Genomic DNA, 17,971 nt, shown 5'->3' with positions numbered 1-17,971 from the left:
TGAGAAAAACACACCAAGAATTTCCAATAACGTAGACATGCTATTTTCAAGTAAAATTTCGAGCTGGTCAAATACGACGTATTGTAAAACCAAACTGTTGTGCCCTAGGAAAAAAACGTGTTTTCCTATAGAGATGAAAAATACATTTTAAAAGAAATGTGTCAAACATGTGGACTCAACCATTCTTTTCCTACCTCTTTTACTATTTTTACTCATTTCACTTGTAACAGTATTTTGATTCATTATATTATATTGCATTGCATTGCATTTTTCTTTCGAATTATATTTTGTTTCTAATTATGAACATTATTCTCCTACAACCTTAAAACAGAATTTTCGTCAAATACCTATTTATAATGTTTTAGATGGTTCTTTTATGATTCAAACAATGTTTCTCAAGACATTTTCTAGTAGACTAGAAACATTCTATACAATATTTTAAAGATTGGTCTAATGAAAATGCATTTATATTCTGTACATTAACAATGACAAGTTACAGTAAAGTGCTTCTGATCCTATGGCATGGGGTGATGGTTAAGGCTTGTTATCTTTAGAGGTCGTATGTTCGAAACCTTACTTAAGGGGGTTTTTCCACATTGGTTGGTTTTCTCCTTGATGGTGTTCCTTGGTGAGTTAGGCCTAGAGTGTCAAAATCAATATGGACAGATGACATCCCGTCTCAGGAAGGCTCATATACGGGGCTAGTTCCAAACGTTGTTTAAAAAAAATGACAAGTTACAATTTTCAAAAAAAGAAAAAAAAACAACTATGAGAAGTTACAATTTTCAGAAAAAAAAAACTAGAAAACATTATTACACAGTCAATTACCGAGGAGGTTGTTGTGTCGCTATAGTCTTTTTATCGGTAGTTTAAACAACGTTTTAAGATACCATAGTATGGCTCAAATTGTACACAAATTTACCCATGATCTGGTGGTTTAATGATATGGTGTTTACCTCTGATGCAAGTACACGGTTATGTAGAATTTAAGTATAACAAATTGTTGCTAAATATATGTTAAGGTTTCGGAATAAATGGTGTCTTGTGTGAGAAGTGTAAGATGGAACATGGTGAGAACATGTGACATTAATTAAAATTAGAGATATTAAGGGTAATAGGGTAATTTCAAACAAAATTAAGTTAAAGGGAAGAGATCATGTTAAACCGTTTTGTCGAGAGATTTTAGGAAACCAGATATATTTTCCATACGTTTCATACATCCGATCAATATACAAACCGTATTCACATATAATACCTTCTCATTAGTTGATCAAACATCTGTCGGTTATATTTTTCTTTCATCTGCGACATACATGATAGTCTATAATGGAAAGTTCGATGAAACAAGATGACACATGTTTCGTTTATGGTGTTTTATGTTCTTCTGATAGATTATACATGTTCTTGGCATTGTGTTTTAGCTGTAGGTTTTATATGATGGAAAATTATTTGTCTAAAGTACAATGTGTTTTATATAATCATAGGTGAGATTATAAAAAAAATAAATAGAAAAATCAAAAAAAATTGTTCAATGTTAGTGGCTGGGTGTTTTAGCATTAGGTTTCCAGTTTTTAGACATGTATTGTGTGAACCATGTTTGTTCATTTTGAATGGTGTTTTATTATAGCGTATTATGGTTGTTTTCTGAATTTTTTAAGCATGGCGTTTTGCATGGAGTGGTGAATACAAGTTGATTCAAAAGGTGTTTTTTTTATGTTTTACGCAGTTAGGTTGTCTCATGTTTTAACATATGGTATACATATTGGTGTTTTTTTTTGATATTCTTAGGTTCGTGGTGTTTTATGTTATGCTGGTAGAGTATACACGGTTTCTTGCCATGTTGTTTTGCATAGTGTTTTATTATAGTGAATTACAAAGTTATTCTAAATATTGAAGCATGGTGTGCTGAATATAAGTTGATTCAAATGGTGTTTTTTGTGTTGAATATAAGTTGATTCAAATGGTGTCTTATGTTTTATGAATTTAGGTTGTCTCATGTTTAACCCATGGTATACTAATGTAATGTAAATTACATCTGTTTCCATATATAGTTTGTATAATATTTCGAGTCGTTTTACCATTGGTTTTGTATATTATAGTGTCTTGTATGTTTTGTAGGGTTTTGGAAGTAAAAACGAGCTAAAACATTAAAGAAACTGTAACACCCCAAAAACGGGTTTGGTAATTAAACTCTGTTAATACTAAAGAGCGGGTAAAATACCATTAGTTGTAGAATTAACCCGGTAAATGTTAGGATTTAAATAAATAAACCTAATATTAGATAAAAGAGAATAAAAGCTTTGAGGAAATAAAGTTCATAAGAGAGCCGAGTTAACGGGACTTAAAAAAATAAAACGGGTTTTATCTCCCGGAACCCACTAAGTTAACTAGGTAAAATTAACCTAGTTAGTAATGGGTAATTAAATAATAAACTATGAGTTATAGCTTCATTTATAAGTCTTTGAAACTATAGGGACTAATATTGCCAAGTAGGAAACTTGTTTTACTTAAACTAAAAATAAGACACAACACACACACTTAGTGTGTGGGTGCATCGATCTCCAGGAGAGCAAACAAGGAAAACCCTAGTTCTTCCATAAATCCTCAAATTGGAAAGGAAATTGAAGCTCAAATTCGGGTTTGAATGCATATTAACGATCACCTCGACAAGGGGATCATAAGGTATGTCACAAAACCTAGATTGGTTAAGGTGAAATTCGATTCAAGTATGCTACTTGCGAATAAATTGATGGATTATGATCCAAAGATGAAATTAGATGTTTATGTATGCCTAATTTCGTTAGTTATGATAAAATTATGAAGAATTTGATATAATGTTACTTGTAAGTGATTAACAAGTAAACTAGGAAGTTGGTTTTGACTAAATAGCGAAGATGATGATATATTTGTGCTTAAAATCATCATAATTGATAGTTGAAATGAGATACTTGAATAAATTATAAGTTTGAGTGAAAGCTCATGCATGACTTGAAGTGGGTTTTTTGTATGTTATGATGAAATTGGAAATTTCGTTCATATAAATAGATGTATGAGATCGTGTTATATACTAATTCATATGAAGAACTTGATTATATAAGGTGTTGGGATGAATGCTAGTGATATGATGAACGGGTCTCACTTATAGATGAGAACCCTTAGTTCTTGTGAATGAATGAATAAATTAGTTTTGATAATCGCTTGAACTAATTAAAGTGATTGAAATGTAATAAACTTGGTTAGGACTTTGGTTAAAACGGGGGCCTAAAGATAACGCCTACCGGGTGATTAGAGAAAATGCCTAAACTAGTTGATAAACTTGAATGTGAATTTATACACTAATGGGCATTGACTTTTTAAAAGTTAAACCGACCTACAATAAAATGAATGATAATTTTTATATGAAATATGTAAGGTGGGATAGTCATAATTGATGATGACTAATCTAACCGTCTTACGAATCATGATGATAGTTTGACGCTTGACAAGCTAGGTGGAGGCTTGGAAAGGAAGCGGGTCAAACGAATCAAGTGTAAAGGGAAAGCGTACTTCGGATGCAAGGTAAGTATATCTTACACTAGTCATATATTTTAGAATATCCTTTTGTCGTATTAATTACGTAAAAGACAAATACCTAATTGAGATATGGTGTTCCGGAGTGTAGTCGTACGAAACAAGATAATCAAATATGATGAGAAACCATAGTGATGGCTAAAAATGAGTTAAATCGGTAATTCGATCATATTATGACGAATGAAACGTGTACTTTTAATGGTTACCATATAAGGTAAATCATAATAACCAATAAGGGCAAAATGGTAATTTGGTCACACGTTGACCATAACCGTTAGTTTTGAAAGACAATTATGACGTAAGCCATAATAGGCCAAAAAGTGTTAAGAAATGGAATTATAAGTAAAATGATCGCACGGTGTAAATCGGAGCGAGTCATATATACGAGGTGGTAATAAATGTCATCTCGCTAATATAATTGGTCATTTAGACCAAACGGGTCAAAAGGGTGAAAATATCACCTTTTGACAATATCGACTAATGGCTTGTCGAGTTGTATGATTTCAGGAATAAATATCATATGGATACTTACATCGCTATTACTTAGCGGGTACTAAGGCAAGGTATCGAAACGGGTCAATATATATATTGATCCGAGACAGGTATGTATAATATAAATTAACTACTCAATAGGAATTAGAGGCTCCTTAATAGTTAAATGCAGTCATAAAGACATTTGGTTTCTTTACTAAGCAAACCGAATGATTCATATGATGATCGTTGTGTTTTGAAAACATAATGACTTTTCGAATCAAATGCATAGTTTAAAACAGGGCTTTTGGGTCGAAAATGCTTTTAAGAGTCCCTTGTATCAATTAAAGGACTAAATGGACCAAAATGCCCTTGTAAGCTAAATCGAGCGAACGACCCATAAGGGTGGTTCGGAAAAGAGTAGTATGCATAATTAAACACTTAGAATGAGTATACAAAAGCGAAAGATGTGAATCCTTAGTCATTGACTCTATAATAGTCTTTGCCGTAAAATAATGATTCGAGGGGTAAAACTCGGAGTTTAGGAATTTCCACACTTAATACAACACAAATATAGTTGTGAAGAAAGATTATTTGACAAGAAATGTGGTAGTATAATGCTTGATGTGAGTGAAAGAGATTCATGTTTAAAATAGGCTTAATTAACCTTAACGGGTCAAAATAAGCATACAAGCGAACACGGGTTTAAATTGTGTAATAAACCTATGATTAGAACCTAAAATGGTAGATAACATTAATTTGAGGAAGTGTATGTGATATAATGATCAAAGAAATACGTTTGTTTGATAAAGTGCATAAACGGGTTAAAGTTCGGTAAAAAGGTAATGAGTCGAAGGCTTAGAAGTCTAAAAAATTTATTATGACGGATGTTGGATTTTAACTCCATAAGATGGAGAATTAAATTACGGACGCGTAGGAAAAAGAATCGGGTAAAACGGATCAATAACGAAGAAGTTATGGCCGTTTCCGTAAAAACTGGACGTGCTGGGAATATGCAGGTCCCAGATGCGAACCTGCTGGAAAATGGTCACCTTCGCGCCACGCGAAGGAGCATGTGGTTCTTCGCGTGGCATGACGGACTCAGTTTTTAAAAAGTTGTTTTTTTTTCAATTATTTTGCCTCGCGAACTCGTTTAGACACGTTCTAAGCTACGTATGACTAATTCAATTCATGTTTTATGAATTGTTGGTATTATATACAATACTGGGGGACGATCAAGCTCAACGAAGAACCGAACACGATCAAGTTCAAGCTTCCGCATATTATTACGTTGTCGTTTTGAACGACGAATTTAATCACATTTTGTTGTATTGTTTTAATGCTAAGTAAAGTTTAAATAAACCCGCATTATGATTAGTATGTGTGATCATTAATACACATTTTTAATTCTTAATTCATAAGAAATGCGTTAAATATCGGTAAGGGTGTTACATAAACGAGCACACGGGAGAAGGTTTGGGATTAGTGAAGGATTCTCATGGAATTGAAATGGATATTTAAGATGATGAGATGATAGAGAATTGAATTACGAAGACGTAGGCGAAAATGATGAAGAAAACGGAGTTGAAACGAAGAAGTTATGACGAAAACGGTTTTCCAAGTACAGATGCTCGTCGCGCCGCGCAACAACGAAACCTGATCATGCCCGTGTGACGCGAGGATGAGCTTGTACGGCACGAAAAACTTCAGTTTTAATCCTATTTAAGCCCACAATAAATGGTAATCATAACCCAGACAACCTTAGACGAATTAAGAAGCTGAAAACGGAGATTTTGAATATCAAGAGAGCTTGAGAGTGAAGAGTTGAATCGTGGGATCGAATCTTTTGAGTGTTAAGCATCTTATTACTCGGTTCTTTCAGTTATATTCGTTTTACCATGTTTGCTAAACTCTTGAAGATGATTGCTCTTGTTTTTAAAAACAATGTTAGGCTAGTTTTATTATCATTATCTAGGTCATATGATGAATACATTTGTATGATCTTGTTTCTATTCGGTTTTGGACATGAATTGTGGATTTAATTAGTAAATTTTATAACTTTGGTTTCAATGTTCTAGTGTACATGCATGCTTAAGCTTAGTTGAATCTTTATCATATGTTTCACTGGCGTTTTTGTGGATTTCTTCGATGTATGAATGCTAGTTAGGTCGTGGACTGTGTGTTAGTGGCCAGTTTACGATTAATAGTATACGATTTCCCGTAGAAACTGTGATTAGGATTAAGTGGTCTACTAATCTCAATAGCCGTGAGGTGAGAGGTTGTTGGTTATTCTCGAGTGATTAGGTTTCTAGTTTAGATTATTCGTGAGAAGATCCCCTAGTTCACGATCTCTATCTGTTAGCTGAGTTTGATTATAAACCATAGTTTCCCTAGATTTTCGTGCCATGAGGTAGAGTGTCCAAGGGTGCTTTATTATTACACTAGGATAGCATGTGAGGGAATTCTATAAACCGATATTAGAACAACTTAATAGGTTGCCATAGGTGTCTTCTCGAGAAGGGCGAGGGTCCTGTTCGGTTATCCTTTAAGTTTAGCATATTAAAATCTCGGTTTCCACATTAGTTCCAAAATTGTTAGAACGCGACATTTAAGTGTAGGATTCAGACCTGGGTAGTGTGTTTTCCGTCATCTGATCACAACTCCCGTTTAGTTCGTGTGTCTAGTGTAACACCCCGAAATCGGGTTTGGTAATTAAACCCCGTTACTACTAAGGACGGGGAAGTACCGTTAGTGGTAAAAGTAAACCGGTAAATATTAGGAATAAATTGAATAATCCTAATATTTATTTAAAGTGAATTAGAGTTTTTAAGAAAAATAGGATAGATAAAAGGCTCAATTTAACGGGACTTAAAGTAGAACAGGTTATGAATTCCCGAACCCACTAAACTGACTAGGAAATAAATAACCTAGTTAGTTGGTTGTCTTGTGTTAAAGCATGAATAGGGTTAAAATGCAACTAGATTATAAGTTGTGCAAAATGGAAGGGCCTAAGTTGTAAGAATTGAAACTATAATATTAGTTTTAATAAAATTTAAAACCAAAACACCATTTTGAAGGTGTTGGTCGTACAGAAGAAGAGCCGGGGCGACTCCCCACTCTCAAACCCTAAAAACTCACTAAACTTGCAAATTGAAGGCTCAATCCAAGTCGAAATTGAAATGAAAGTGTAGATTATTGATCCTCATCACAAGAGGATTACAAGGTATGTAAAATTTCATGAAAACCCTCAACTTGAATTTCTCATGTAATTGGGAAAATCTGAAATTCATGGTTGCATGTTTGTTTTATGATGAATTAGGAACCATATAGTGTCTAGGGACAAACCCTAGACAAATACAAGTTGAAATAATGTGAAATTTTAGTGAAACCTATGAACACCATTGTAGGTGATTAGTGGGTTATGTGTAATTTGATGAACACTAGGAAATAGAGTGTCGATCTAGTATAATTTGACAATTTTGAAGTGATTTCAGAAATTATAGAAGTTAACAACTTTGTAAGATGGTTGATTTATGTGAAAATAGGGCTAAGAGATAAGCTAGAGACTTGATAAATAAACATGTAAAATTCTGCCCTTAAAGTGTTTGTTAAAATGCCTCAAAGAAGGCTCGAAACTAGAATTTTTGTAGTTAAAACACCTAATTGTGATGTTTTGGCTATTATGCAAAATGTGATTAAAAGAGTTCTAAACGTGATGATTGATTGAACTTATTGTGCGTATAATATGATTGAAGTTAATTGACTATCGAAAGTCAAATAAACCAATGTTGAAGTCAAATAGTAGTTCCGACATAGAGTTCGTAAGATGGAATAGTCGTATGTGATAATGACTAAGCTAATCGTCTTACGAATTATGATGATAGTTTGACGCTTGACAAGCTAGGTGAAGGCTTGGAAAGGAAGCGGGTCAAACGAAGCAAATAAGAAGGAAAAGCGTACTTCGGATGCGAGGTAAGTAAAACTTACACCCACTTGTAGTATATGTGTTTATTTCATAAACGATGAATACAATAAAGGGATCTAGTGAGAAAATCCGAAATGGGTCGGATATGTGATTGGTAATTAAAAACCCATGTTTTTATTACATATGAAAACGTTGGGCTATATAGGTCAAACGGGTCAAATGGTGGGAATAACGCCATTTGACAATATCAACTAATGTGGTCGTCAAGTCATGTGTTTTCAGGGGCGAATAGTAATTTGGGTAATTGCGTCGCCATAAGAATATCGATAATAAAAGCAAGGAGTCGAAACGGGTCACTAGGTTGACTCGAGCCAGGTACGTATAAATAAGATTGTGGTTAAACATACATTTTTTGGGTCAAATTGTAGCAAATGCCCTTCGTCGTAAATGAGGGGCTAAAATCGACTAAAATGCCCTTGATGGGTAAATCGGGCAAACGACCTTTAAAGGTTGTTGGAAATAAGTGTTTTGATAGATTAAATTCTTAAGATAAGTATAAAAGGGATGAAATGGGATCTTAGTGCATAAATACCCTTAACGGGTCAAAATAGAAGTAATAGCGAAACGGGTTAAAAATGCGTAGTAACCCGTAAATTGAACCTTGTACAATAGGAAATAACCATAATAAAATGTTCACAAAAGAAACAAAGACCACAAACTAGTTTGTTAGAGGAAACCGTGAATGGGTCAAAAGTGTAGTAATTGGACTTCAAGCCGAGAGCTTGAAGTCTAAAATTTTGTGAAGTGAGATGTTAGATTTTAACTCCATTCGATGGAGAATTAAATTACGAGTGCGTAGGAGAAAGAATCGCGTAAAACGGACAAGCGGATTGAAAGATACGAAAGTTTTGTGTCAATTAACGGCAAAAATGGAAAGGTTGGATGCAGGTGCCACCGTAACTTACGGTGCCACCATAAGTTACGGTGGAGCTGAATTGGTTACGGTGCTAGCCTACTGATGTACGGTAGGGAAATGTTAACACAGGGGCCACCGTAACTTACGGTGTCACCGTAAGTTACGGTGGAGGCCAGAAATGAGTTATTGTGTTGGGATCAAGATATAAATGTTGGATTTTCCTAATATCCTCGTTGTATTAGTTATTTAATTATCAAAACTGACCTTTAAGTTGGTTTTGATCACAGCTCAATGTCGAGAGTCCCGGAGGAAGATCGAGCATCGAGCAAGAACCGAACACACGTTAAACAAAGCTTCCGCAACGTTGTTTTGTCGTTATTCTAAACGGCGAATTAAATCACATTATGTATATCACTTAAATTGTAAAAGTTTTAACAACCCGTATTTCCGATGTATATGTAATCATTAATTACATGATTATTTCGCTAATATACGTTAAACCTTGATTTATAAGAACGGGTGTTACAAGTTGGTATCAGAGCCTTGGTTTAAGAGATTCAAGTATGGTGGGGAAAACCATGCTTGGACTTAAACCTTATGCTCTTGACAAATATTGGTGTTCGGTTCGAGGCTTGATCGCAAATCCGGTAAGTACAAGTATGTTAATAGTTTAGCATGTTAAAGTGTTGTAAACAACACCTAGGGTTATCGTGCGATACACGTTACCCCAACTAAAACGATTGATATAGTTGACAAAAATACGCGCGCTGACGCGTATAGTAGAAAAAGCCTTGTATTATAATACGGGCGATTATTGAAGTTGACGTTACTAACTTTTATGAATGTTTTAATTGAAGGACACTCGCGTTTGAAGACGACGAGAGTCAAACGAATTGTGGATATGATGATGGAACGGTCCGAAGTATGACAAGAGGAGCATGCTCACCGAAGACTAAATCGCGTAACGACCGCAAATAAGGTTAACGGCAAGGAACGCCCGTCGGGGCAAACATTACCAGGTGCACATTTTAACCATTGGGTGTCAGCCCAATGGCCACCAGCCCGCATTCTAACCCGGAGGTGGCGGGTTCGAGTCTTGCTCGTTCCCAATGCCCCTACGGTAGCGGATTTACCCCCAGACTCAGGCTTGCTGGGTGGCGGTCTGCGAGGTGGGATCACCTCGGCGGTTGGGAGGACCGTGGAATATCCCCCCCCCCTACCAGGTGCACATTTTAAATAATCGCACAAATAGTAGTATGCAACAAATAAGTAGAAATTGAAGGTTGCATATGTAGATTAAAAACTTGGAAAAACCCGAGTAGAAAATGTATTCGGGATATTGTTTCCAAGAGAAACAAATAGAGACGTTACTTACATAGGGCGTGATGTGAAAACTATAAAAGGTCATGTGTGTCATGTGTTAATCGCTTACTCTGGCCAAGTAAGTAGTGGCACATGATACCATGAACTTCTTATGGCGGACACGTTTACATCCGATGTAGTAAGGGCGGGGTGAATGAGACTAACTTAAAAGTACCCAAATGGATCAAATGAGCAAAAATATTTGATAAAAATGTAAATGCACAGCCGGGTGACGGAAGCGTATTACATTGGGATGATGAGCCCGGGTGAAGGGACAAAGACTAATGTAAAAGGATTAATGTATGCAATTGGGAGGGGTGTGCTTACACTCGAACCCGGAGAATGCAAATATGACTCTTAACGGGCCGATTTTGTAAAACACCAAATTTGAGAACAAACTAGGAATATAAAAGCGAAACGAAGTCATAATGCATACCATAAGGGTTGCAATAATAACGACTTCGGTAAAGATACCCGATGTATGGGTAGGATTTGGAAAGAATGCGTAAACCAAGAGACGGAAACACGAAATAGAAAGTCAAGAGACTCGGAATATGAGTCATGACTAAAAGATAATGAGAATTTGCAAACAGAAATGTTAGTAACTACGCTCAACTATTTTAAAAGTTGAACGGGTCGAATAAAGAATGGAGTTTAATGTTCACAAGTGATGAAATTTCACACGAACAAGTCAAACGAGATAAATAAGGTATAAAAACTTGGTAGTGCAAGTAAGCGCAAACTGAATAATGGAAGCGCGAAACATTAAAGAACCCGGGTAATGGGTCGTGAAGAAGTATAGGTAAGAACCGGGTAGTGGTAAGTGTAGGACAAACCGACGTGTAAATGACGTTAGAAGTCATAAAGTCAGAAAGATAATTGGAAAGAGAACTAATGTAGCCTTAGACTACGGTCAAGGTTAAATGAAATCCAAAAAGCAAAAGTAAATAGTTCTAGGCATAAAAGGGGTGCCTTGACACCATATATATATATATATATATATACATAGTTGAATAAAGACTTGAATAAAAGATGATCTACGGGATTATCATAACCTACGGGATTAGACATAGTGTTAAGGTCTACAGGACCAAGAAGACCCTTGGGTCATAAATAGAAAGAAACAAACTGTTGGGTCTCACCTTAAAAAGATGGAAATATAAAGAAATAAGTATATTAGGCTAAGTGAAAGAACTTACGGATCATATGGGTTAAGCGAGGTAAATAGTTATAAATGCCCGCATTAAATAATAACGAAAAGAAATAGATCCTCGGAAGTAACATTCCTAGAAATGAGAGAAAGATGTGAGACAAAAAGGAAACGTAAACTAAAAATTCAGTTTTTAGTCAAAAACAACGTTTTAATAAAACATAAGTGGTATGAAGTGATTTAGAAAATCTTATACACACATAAGGCCGGTGATGGCAAAATGGTATACCCGGATGATGGGGTATCAAGTGACGGCGACTGATTAGTCTAGCCGGTAAAACTATTTGAAGTCAAGACATTGTCATCACAAATACCAAGCACTTGTTAAATATAAGACAAGTGCGAAATAAACATGTTGACAGACTAACACGATTAATTAGATAAGGCGAGGGAATCAGTTGAGAATCCCCGCATAAAACTAAGACCATAAAGGAATAAATTATGGACTGTCAATATCCTGGTATGGTTAATTGACAAAAGTTAAGGGAAGATCCTAAACTAAAACTTCGATTTTAGTAAGAAATAATGTTTTTACAAATATAAATTCTGATAGGAATTTGAATAGTAAGCATGAAAGGCTCAAGTCTTGGCACTGATAGGCGCAAGATGATACATTCGAAAAGTGATATTTTCGAAAATAAAAGATTGGTACAAACTGTTGATACATAGAATGTCTGTTGACTGCGTCTACAAAAAGTCTGAAGTCAATATTGGTCAACAGGGGGTCAAAGTGTAAATATTGTGTAAAATAGTGTTTGGATCGCTTATTAGTCAATATATCATCTTGGACCGCTTTTATGTCAATTGTCTGGATCGCTCATATGTCAAGTGATCTGGATCGCTCATTAGGCATGACATATGAGCGACCCAGGATATCTATAAATAGGTTAGAGCGGTTCATCATTTGTAACGGTGTATGTGTGTGTGCTTAGGAGCCGAAACTCTGTCAAAATTTCATCAAAAAGCAATAAAAAGATAGGAATTGAAAGGATATGCTGTTGTAACTTCATATATGTTGATTGCGCCTTCATACATGAAGATGAGCTACTCTGACTGACTTTTCGGGTCATAGAACGGTCCAACACAAACTAAACACGATATGACACGATCACGGTTAGGAAAATTAATGTGAAGTAAAATCACATTATAATCAGGCGAGCGGTAAAAAGTAAAGGGACTAATAAGTCTGGTTAGTGAGACCAGTTAAGGCCAGTAATTCAAATCAATAAAATTTGGCTTGCTTGTAAGCAGTGGATTCGGTATAACTAAACCGAATAAATAAATCTGAAAACAAAAGAAATTATTGCTAAAAGTGAAATATTTCACTAAAGACCCTCGAACGGGTCAAAGTAACGGATTCATAAAGAATTCGATATTACATGAAAGCAATGGATATCGCAGAGTTAAGCAAACTAGTGGAAATAACGAGATTACGTTATTTCGAAGTTACACTGTGTCGTATGAGATTTGTAGACGATTAGTAACCAACAAGGATGTTACCGTACTTTTCGAGTAATACTAACGGTTGGTTAAAAAGTATAGGTAATGTTTAAAATATTTCTCGGATAGAATACATTGAGTTTAAACTCGATGAATTACTTAAGAAAAGGTTTCGAGGACGAAACCTCTTTAAGGGGGGTAGACTTGTAACACCCCGAAATCGGGTTTGGTAATTAAACCCCGTTAATACTAAGGACGGGGAAGTACCGTTAGTGGTAAAAGTAAACCGGTAAATATTAGGAATAAATTGAATAATCCTAATATTTATTGAAAGTGAATCAAAGTTTTTAAGAAAAATAGGATAGATAAAAGGCTCAATTTAACGGGACTTAAAGTAGAACGGGTTATGAATTCCCGAACCCACTAAACTGACTAGGAAATAAATAACCTAGTTAGTTGGTTGTCTTGTGTTAAAGCATGAATAGGGTTAAAATGCAACTAGATTATAAGTTGTGCAAAATGGAAGGGCCTAAGTTGTAAGAATTGAAACTATAATATTAGTTTTAATAAAATTTAAAACCAAAACACCATTTTGAAGGTGTTGGTCGTACAGAAGAAGAGCCGGGGCGACTCCCCACTCTCAAACCCTAAAAACTCACTAAACTTGCAAATTGAAGGCTCAATCCAAGTCGAAATTGAAATGAAAGTGTAGATTATTGATCCTCATCACAAGAGGATTACAAGGTATGTAAAATTTCATGAAAACCCTCAACTTGAATTTCTCATGTAATTGGGAAAATCTGAAATTCATGGTTGCATGTTTGTTTTATGATGAATTAGGAACCATATAGTGTCTAGGGACAAACCCTAGACAAATACAAGTTGAAATAATGTGAAATTTTAGTGAAACCTATGAACACCATTGTAGGTGATTAGTGGGTTATGTGTAATTTGATGAACACTAGGAAATAGAGTGTCGATCTAGTATAATTTGACAATTTTGAAGTGATTTCAGAAATTATAGAAGTTAACAACTTTGTAAGATGGTTGATTTATGTGAAAATAGGGCTAAGAGATAAGCTAGAGACTTGATAAATAAACATGTAAAATTCTGCCTTTAAAGTGTTTGTTAAAATGCCTCAAAGAAGGCTCGAAACTAGAATTTTTGTAGTTAAAACACCTAATTGTGATGTTTTGGCTATTATGCAAAATGTGATTAAAAGAGTTCTAAACGTGATGATTGATTGAACTTATTGTGCGTATAATATGATTGAAGTTAATTGACTATCGAAAGTCAAATAAACCAATGTTGAAGTCAAATAGTAGTTCCGACATAGAGTTCGTAAGATGGAATAGTCGTATGTGATAATGACTAAGCTAATCGTCTTACGAATTATGATGATAGTTTGACGCTTGACAAGCTAGGTGAAGGCTTGGAAAGGAAGCGGGTCAAACGAAGCAAATAAGAAGGAAAAGCGTACTTCGGATGCGAGGTAAGTAAAACTTACACCCACTTGTAGTATATGTGTTTATTTCATAAACGATGAATACAATAAAGGGATCTAGTGAGAAAATCCGAAATGGGTCGGATATGTGATTGGTAATTAAAAACCCATGTTTTGTTACATATGAAAATGTTGGGCTATATAGGTCAAACGGGTCAAATGGTGGGAATAACGCCATTTGACAATACCAACTAATGTGGTCGTCAAGTCATGTGTTTTCAGGGGCGAATAGATATTTGGGTAATTGCGTCGCCATAAGAATATCGATAATAAAAGCAAGGAGTCGAAACGGGTCACTAGGTTGACTCGAGCCAGGTACGTATAAATAAGATTGTGGTTAAACGTACATTTTTTTTGGGTCAAATTGTAGCAAATGCCCTTCGTCGTAAATGAGGGGCTAAAATCGACTAAAATGCCCTTGATGGGTAAATCGGGCAAACGACCTTTAAAGGTTGTTGGAAATAAGTGTTTTGATAGATTAAATTCTTAAGATAAGTATAAAAGGGATGAAATGGGATCTTAGTGCATAAATACCCTTAACGGGTCAAAATAGAAGTAATAGCGAAACGGGTTAAAAATGTGTAGTAACCCGTAAATTGAACCTTGTACAACAGGAAATAACCATAATAAAATGTTCACAAAAGAAACAAAGACCACAAACTAGTTTGTTAGAGGAAACCGTGAATGGGTCAAAAGTGTAGTAATTGGACTTCAAGCCGAGAGCTTGAAGTCTAAAATTTTGTGAAGTGAGATGTTAGATTTTAACTCCATTCGATGGAGAATTAAATTACGAGTGCGTAGGAGAAAGAATCGCGTAAAACGGACAAGCGGATTGAAAGATACGAAAGTTTTGTGTCAATTAACGGCAAAAATGGAAAGGTTGGATGCAGGTGCCACCGTAACTTACGGTGCCACCGTAAGTTACGGTGGAGCTGAATTGGTTACGGTGCTAGCCTACTGATGCACGGTAGGGAAATGTTAACACAGGGGCCACCGTAACTTACGGTGTCACCGTAAGTTACGGTGGAGGCCAGAAATGAGTTATTGTGTTGGGATCAAGATATAAATGTTGGATTTTCCTAATTTCCTCGTTGTATTAGTTATTTAATTATCAAAACTGACCTTTAAGTTGGTTTTGATCACAGCTCAATGTCGAGAGTCCCGGAGGAAGATCGAGCATCGAGCAAGAACCGAACACACGTTAAACAAAGCTTCCGCAACGTTGTTTTGTCGTTATTCTAAACGGCGAATTAAATCACATTATGTATATCACTTAAATTGTAAAATTTTTAACAACCCGTATTTCCGATGTATATGTAATCATTAATTACATGATTATTTCGCTAATATACGTTAAACCTTGATTTATAAGAACGGGTGTTACATCTAGTCAGTCCTAGTTAATTTAGTTGTTTCCCCCAATCAAGAAAACAAATAAGTAGAGCCAGTCTTAGATAAGTTAGTTGAGTTTAATAAACGTAATTAGAGAGTCTCGTGGGGTCGATACTCGGACTTGCTTAGGCTATACTGCATGGATCGGTACACATGTCGATTGTGTTGTTTAGGTTTTATAGAGTCTTAGTTGTATATATTTAAAACTTAGTGTGTCTAGTTTAGGTTAAAATTAGTTAGTTTTAATTGACCACTTTGAGCACATCATATACATATGGTGTTTGATTGTGTTTTAAATATATTTATGGTGTTCTATGTGGTAGTTGATGTGCGTGAAGTGTGTTATATTTTAGATGTATATTTTAAGCCCTTTTTACACTTTTAGCCAAGTTTTAAATTTATAAAACACGATATTCACTAACACTAAACACACATATGGGCAAGTGCACCCATCGTGGACGTAGTATAGTGTTGGTAAGATACCAAGGTCGTCCAAGGACACAAGAGCTTTTAGTACCGGTTTATCCTCAACGTCTAACCAAATCAAAATGTTAGAAAAAGATTTTTAAACTAAGAAAATAAAAACTAACTAATTGCTGAAAAATAAAATAAAAATAAACACAGATAGACAAGATGAATCACTTGGATCCGACTCGTGTTTTAGTATAACCTTTGATTATTTTCGCACCTTTGCACTTGTTAAAAGATTATCTTAGTTATTGTAGTAGGCCCCTCTTTTGAAGGCGACGTTACCCTCAACCCAGTAGTTTGAGTCAGCAAGGATATAATCCTAAAGGGTCGGATTATTGAAAGATAATGAATTAAGTTATTAATGCAAATTATGGTAGGCCCCTCTTCTGGAGGAGACGTTACCCTCGACTAAGTAGTCTGAGTCAGCAGGGATACAGTCTTAAATAGCCGGGTTATAGTATTAATAGTAGTTAACTTATGAGGGGGTCAATGAGTTTGGATCCCCGCCATCCAATACCTTTGGGTATTGAAGGAGATCCTACTAAATTTGACCCAGGTCCCTTGCAGGACCTCTAAACGCTGAACAAGGGCAAGACCCTTACCAAACCGTTCCCTTAACCCCCGACCAGGTAGCCAACATACCTCCATATAGACCGTGGAGATATGAATGGTGAAAATCTTTTATTTTATATAGACAGTAAAATAATGCCAAGACACCACGGACAAACGATAAGGAAGAATCACCTTCAACATAAGCAACTAGTTATTAAAGTCATTAATACAAAACCAAATAAAAAGTGCAAAAGATTAAAAATAAAAAGTATTATACTAAACACTTGTCTTCACCAAGTGATGTAAGAGACTTAGGCAAACATGGCCTTGATTGTCAAGAACTCTTACGATCAATCTTGGATCCCGAGACGACTCACACACTCTATGATGGACAATGGATGATGGTGTTGTGATGGTGGTGGGTGGTGGATGAAGTGTGAGAGAGGTGGTGTGTCAAGGGATGAGTTGCAATGAAGCCAAGCACTCCTATTTATAGGCTGAACAGAAGCCTGGGCACGGCCCCGTGTCCGCTGGGCACGGCCCCGTGCCTGTCTGACAACCTCTCTCTTCATTAATTGTAATTCGCAATTACAATTAATGCGTCTGCAGTACTTTCGCCACGCCCCCGTGGTGGGCAATAGAAGCTTCTATAGGTTTGTCTTATCTGCTGCTTCTTAGGCACGGCCCCGTGCTCGCTGAGCACGGCACGTGTTCAGTCTTCTGCCTTCTCTGTTTTGCTTGGGAGGATGCTGTCGAGGGGTCGGGCAATCCACTTGTGTTCCTTTTCTTGTATTTATGTTAGATTTAGCTGTCTTTTTGCTAATTTTGTTAATTTGAGCTCATTTAATCCTGAAAATACAAAAGGAAGACAAAAACACTCTTTTTCCAACATTAGTACTTAAAAAGGGTTAGTTTTATGCCTCATTTGATGTAATTTATATGTTGTATTTTACACACATCAAATATCCCCACACTTGAATTTTTGCTTGTCCTCAAGCAAAACTCTTTAATACGTGGCTTACACTCCCAAATGGAATGGGTAGAAGAGAAGGTTTTGGCTTGTCATAGAGTGTCGGGAATCCAAGATCTTTATTGGGTTTTTATTTTTATTTATTTACAATCCTATTCGTTATGATTTATTTAGAACGTTTCATAAG

At 35.7% G+C, this 17,971-nt stretch overlaps 2 long non-coding RNA genes across 2 annotated transcripts; both read left to right on the top strand.

The window, feature by feature from the left end:
• The first annotated feature begins 7,226 nt into the window (after positions 1–7,226).
• LOC110914752 lies at positions 7,227–9,314 on the top strand. The gene is made up of 3 exons (XR_004889731.1): positions 7,227–7,264; positions 7,926–8,013; positions 9,170–9,314. It is a non-coding gene; the product is annotated as an uncharacterized LOC110914752 (long non-coding RNA).
• Positions 9,315–13,600: 4,286 nt separating this feature from the next.
• On the top strand, positions 13,601–15,701 carry LOC110914753. The gene is made up of 3 exons (XR_002578558.2): positions 13,601–13,638; positions 14,300–14,387; positions 15,545–15,701. It is a non-coding gene; the product is annotated as an uncharacterized LOC110914753 (long non-coding RNA).
• The last annotated feature ends 2,270 nt before the right edge of the window (positions 15,702–17,971 follow it).

The sequence above is a fragment of the Helianthus annuus genome, chromosome 3 (assembly GCF_002127325.2).
Source record: "Helianthus annuus cultivar XRQ/B chromosome 3, HanXRQr2.0-SUNRISE, whole genome shotgun sequence".
NCBI classification, from domain to species: domain Eukaryota; kingdom Viridiplantae; phylum Streptophyta; class Magnoliopsida; order Asterales; family Asteraceae; genus Helianthus; species Helianthus annuus.
The sequence above is the reverse complement of the archived record's forward strand: the minus strand, read 5'-3'. Positions and strand labels throughout refer to the sequence as shown.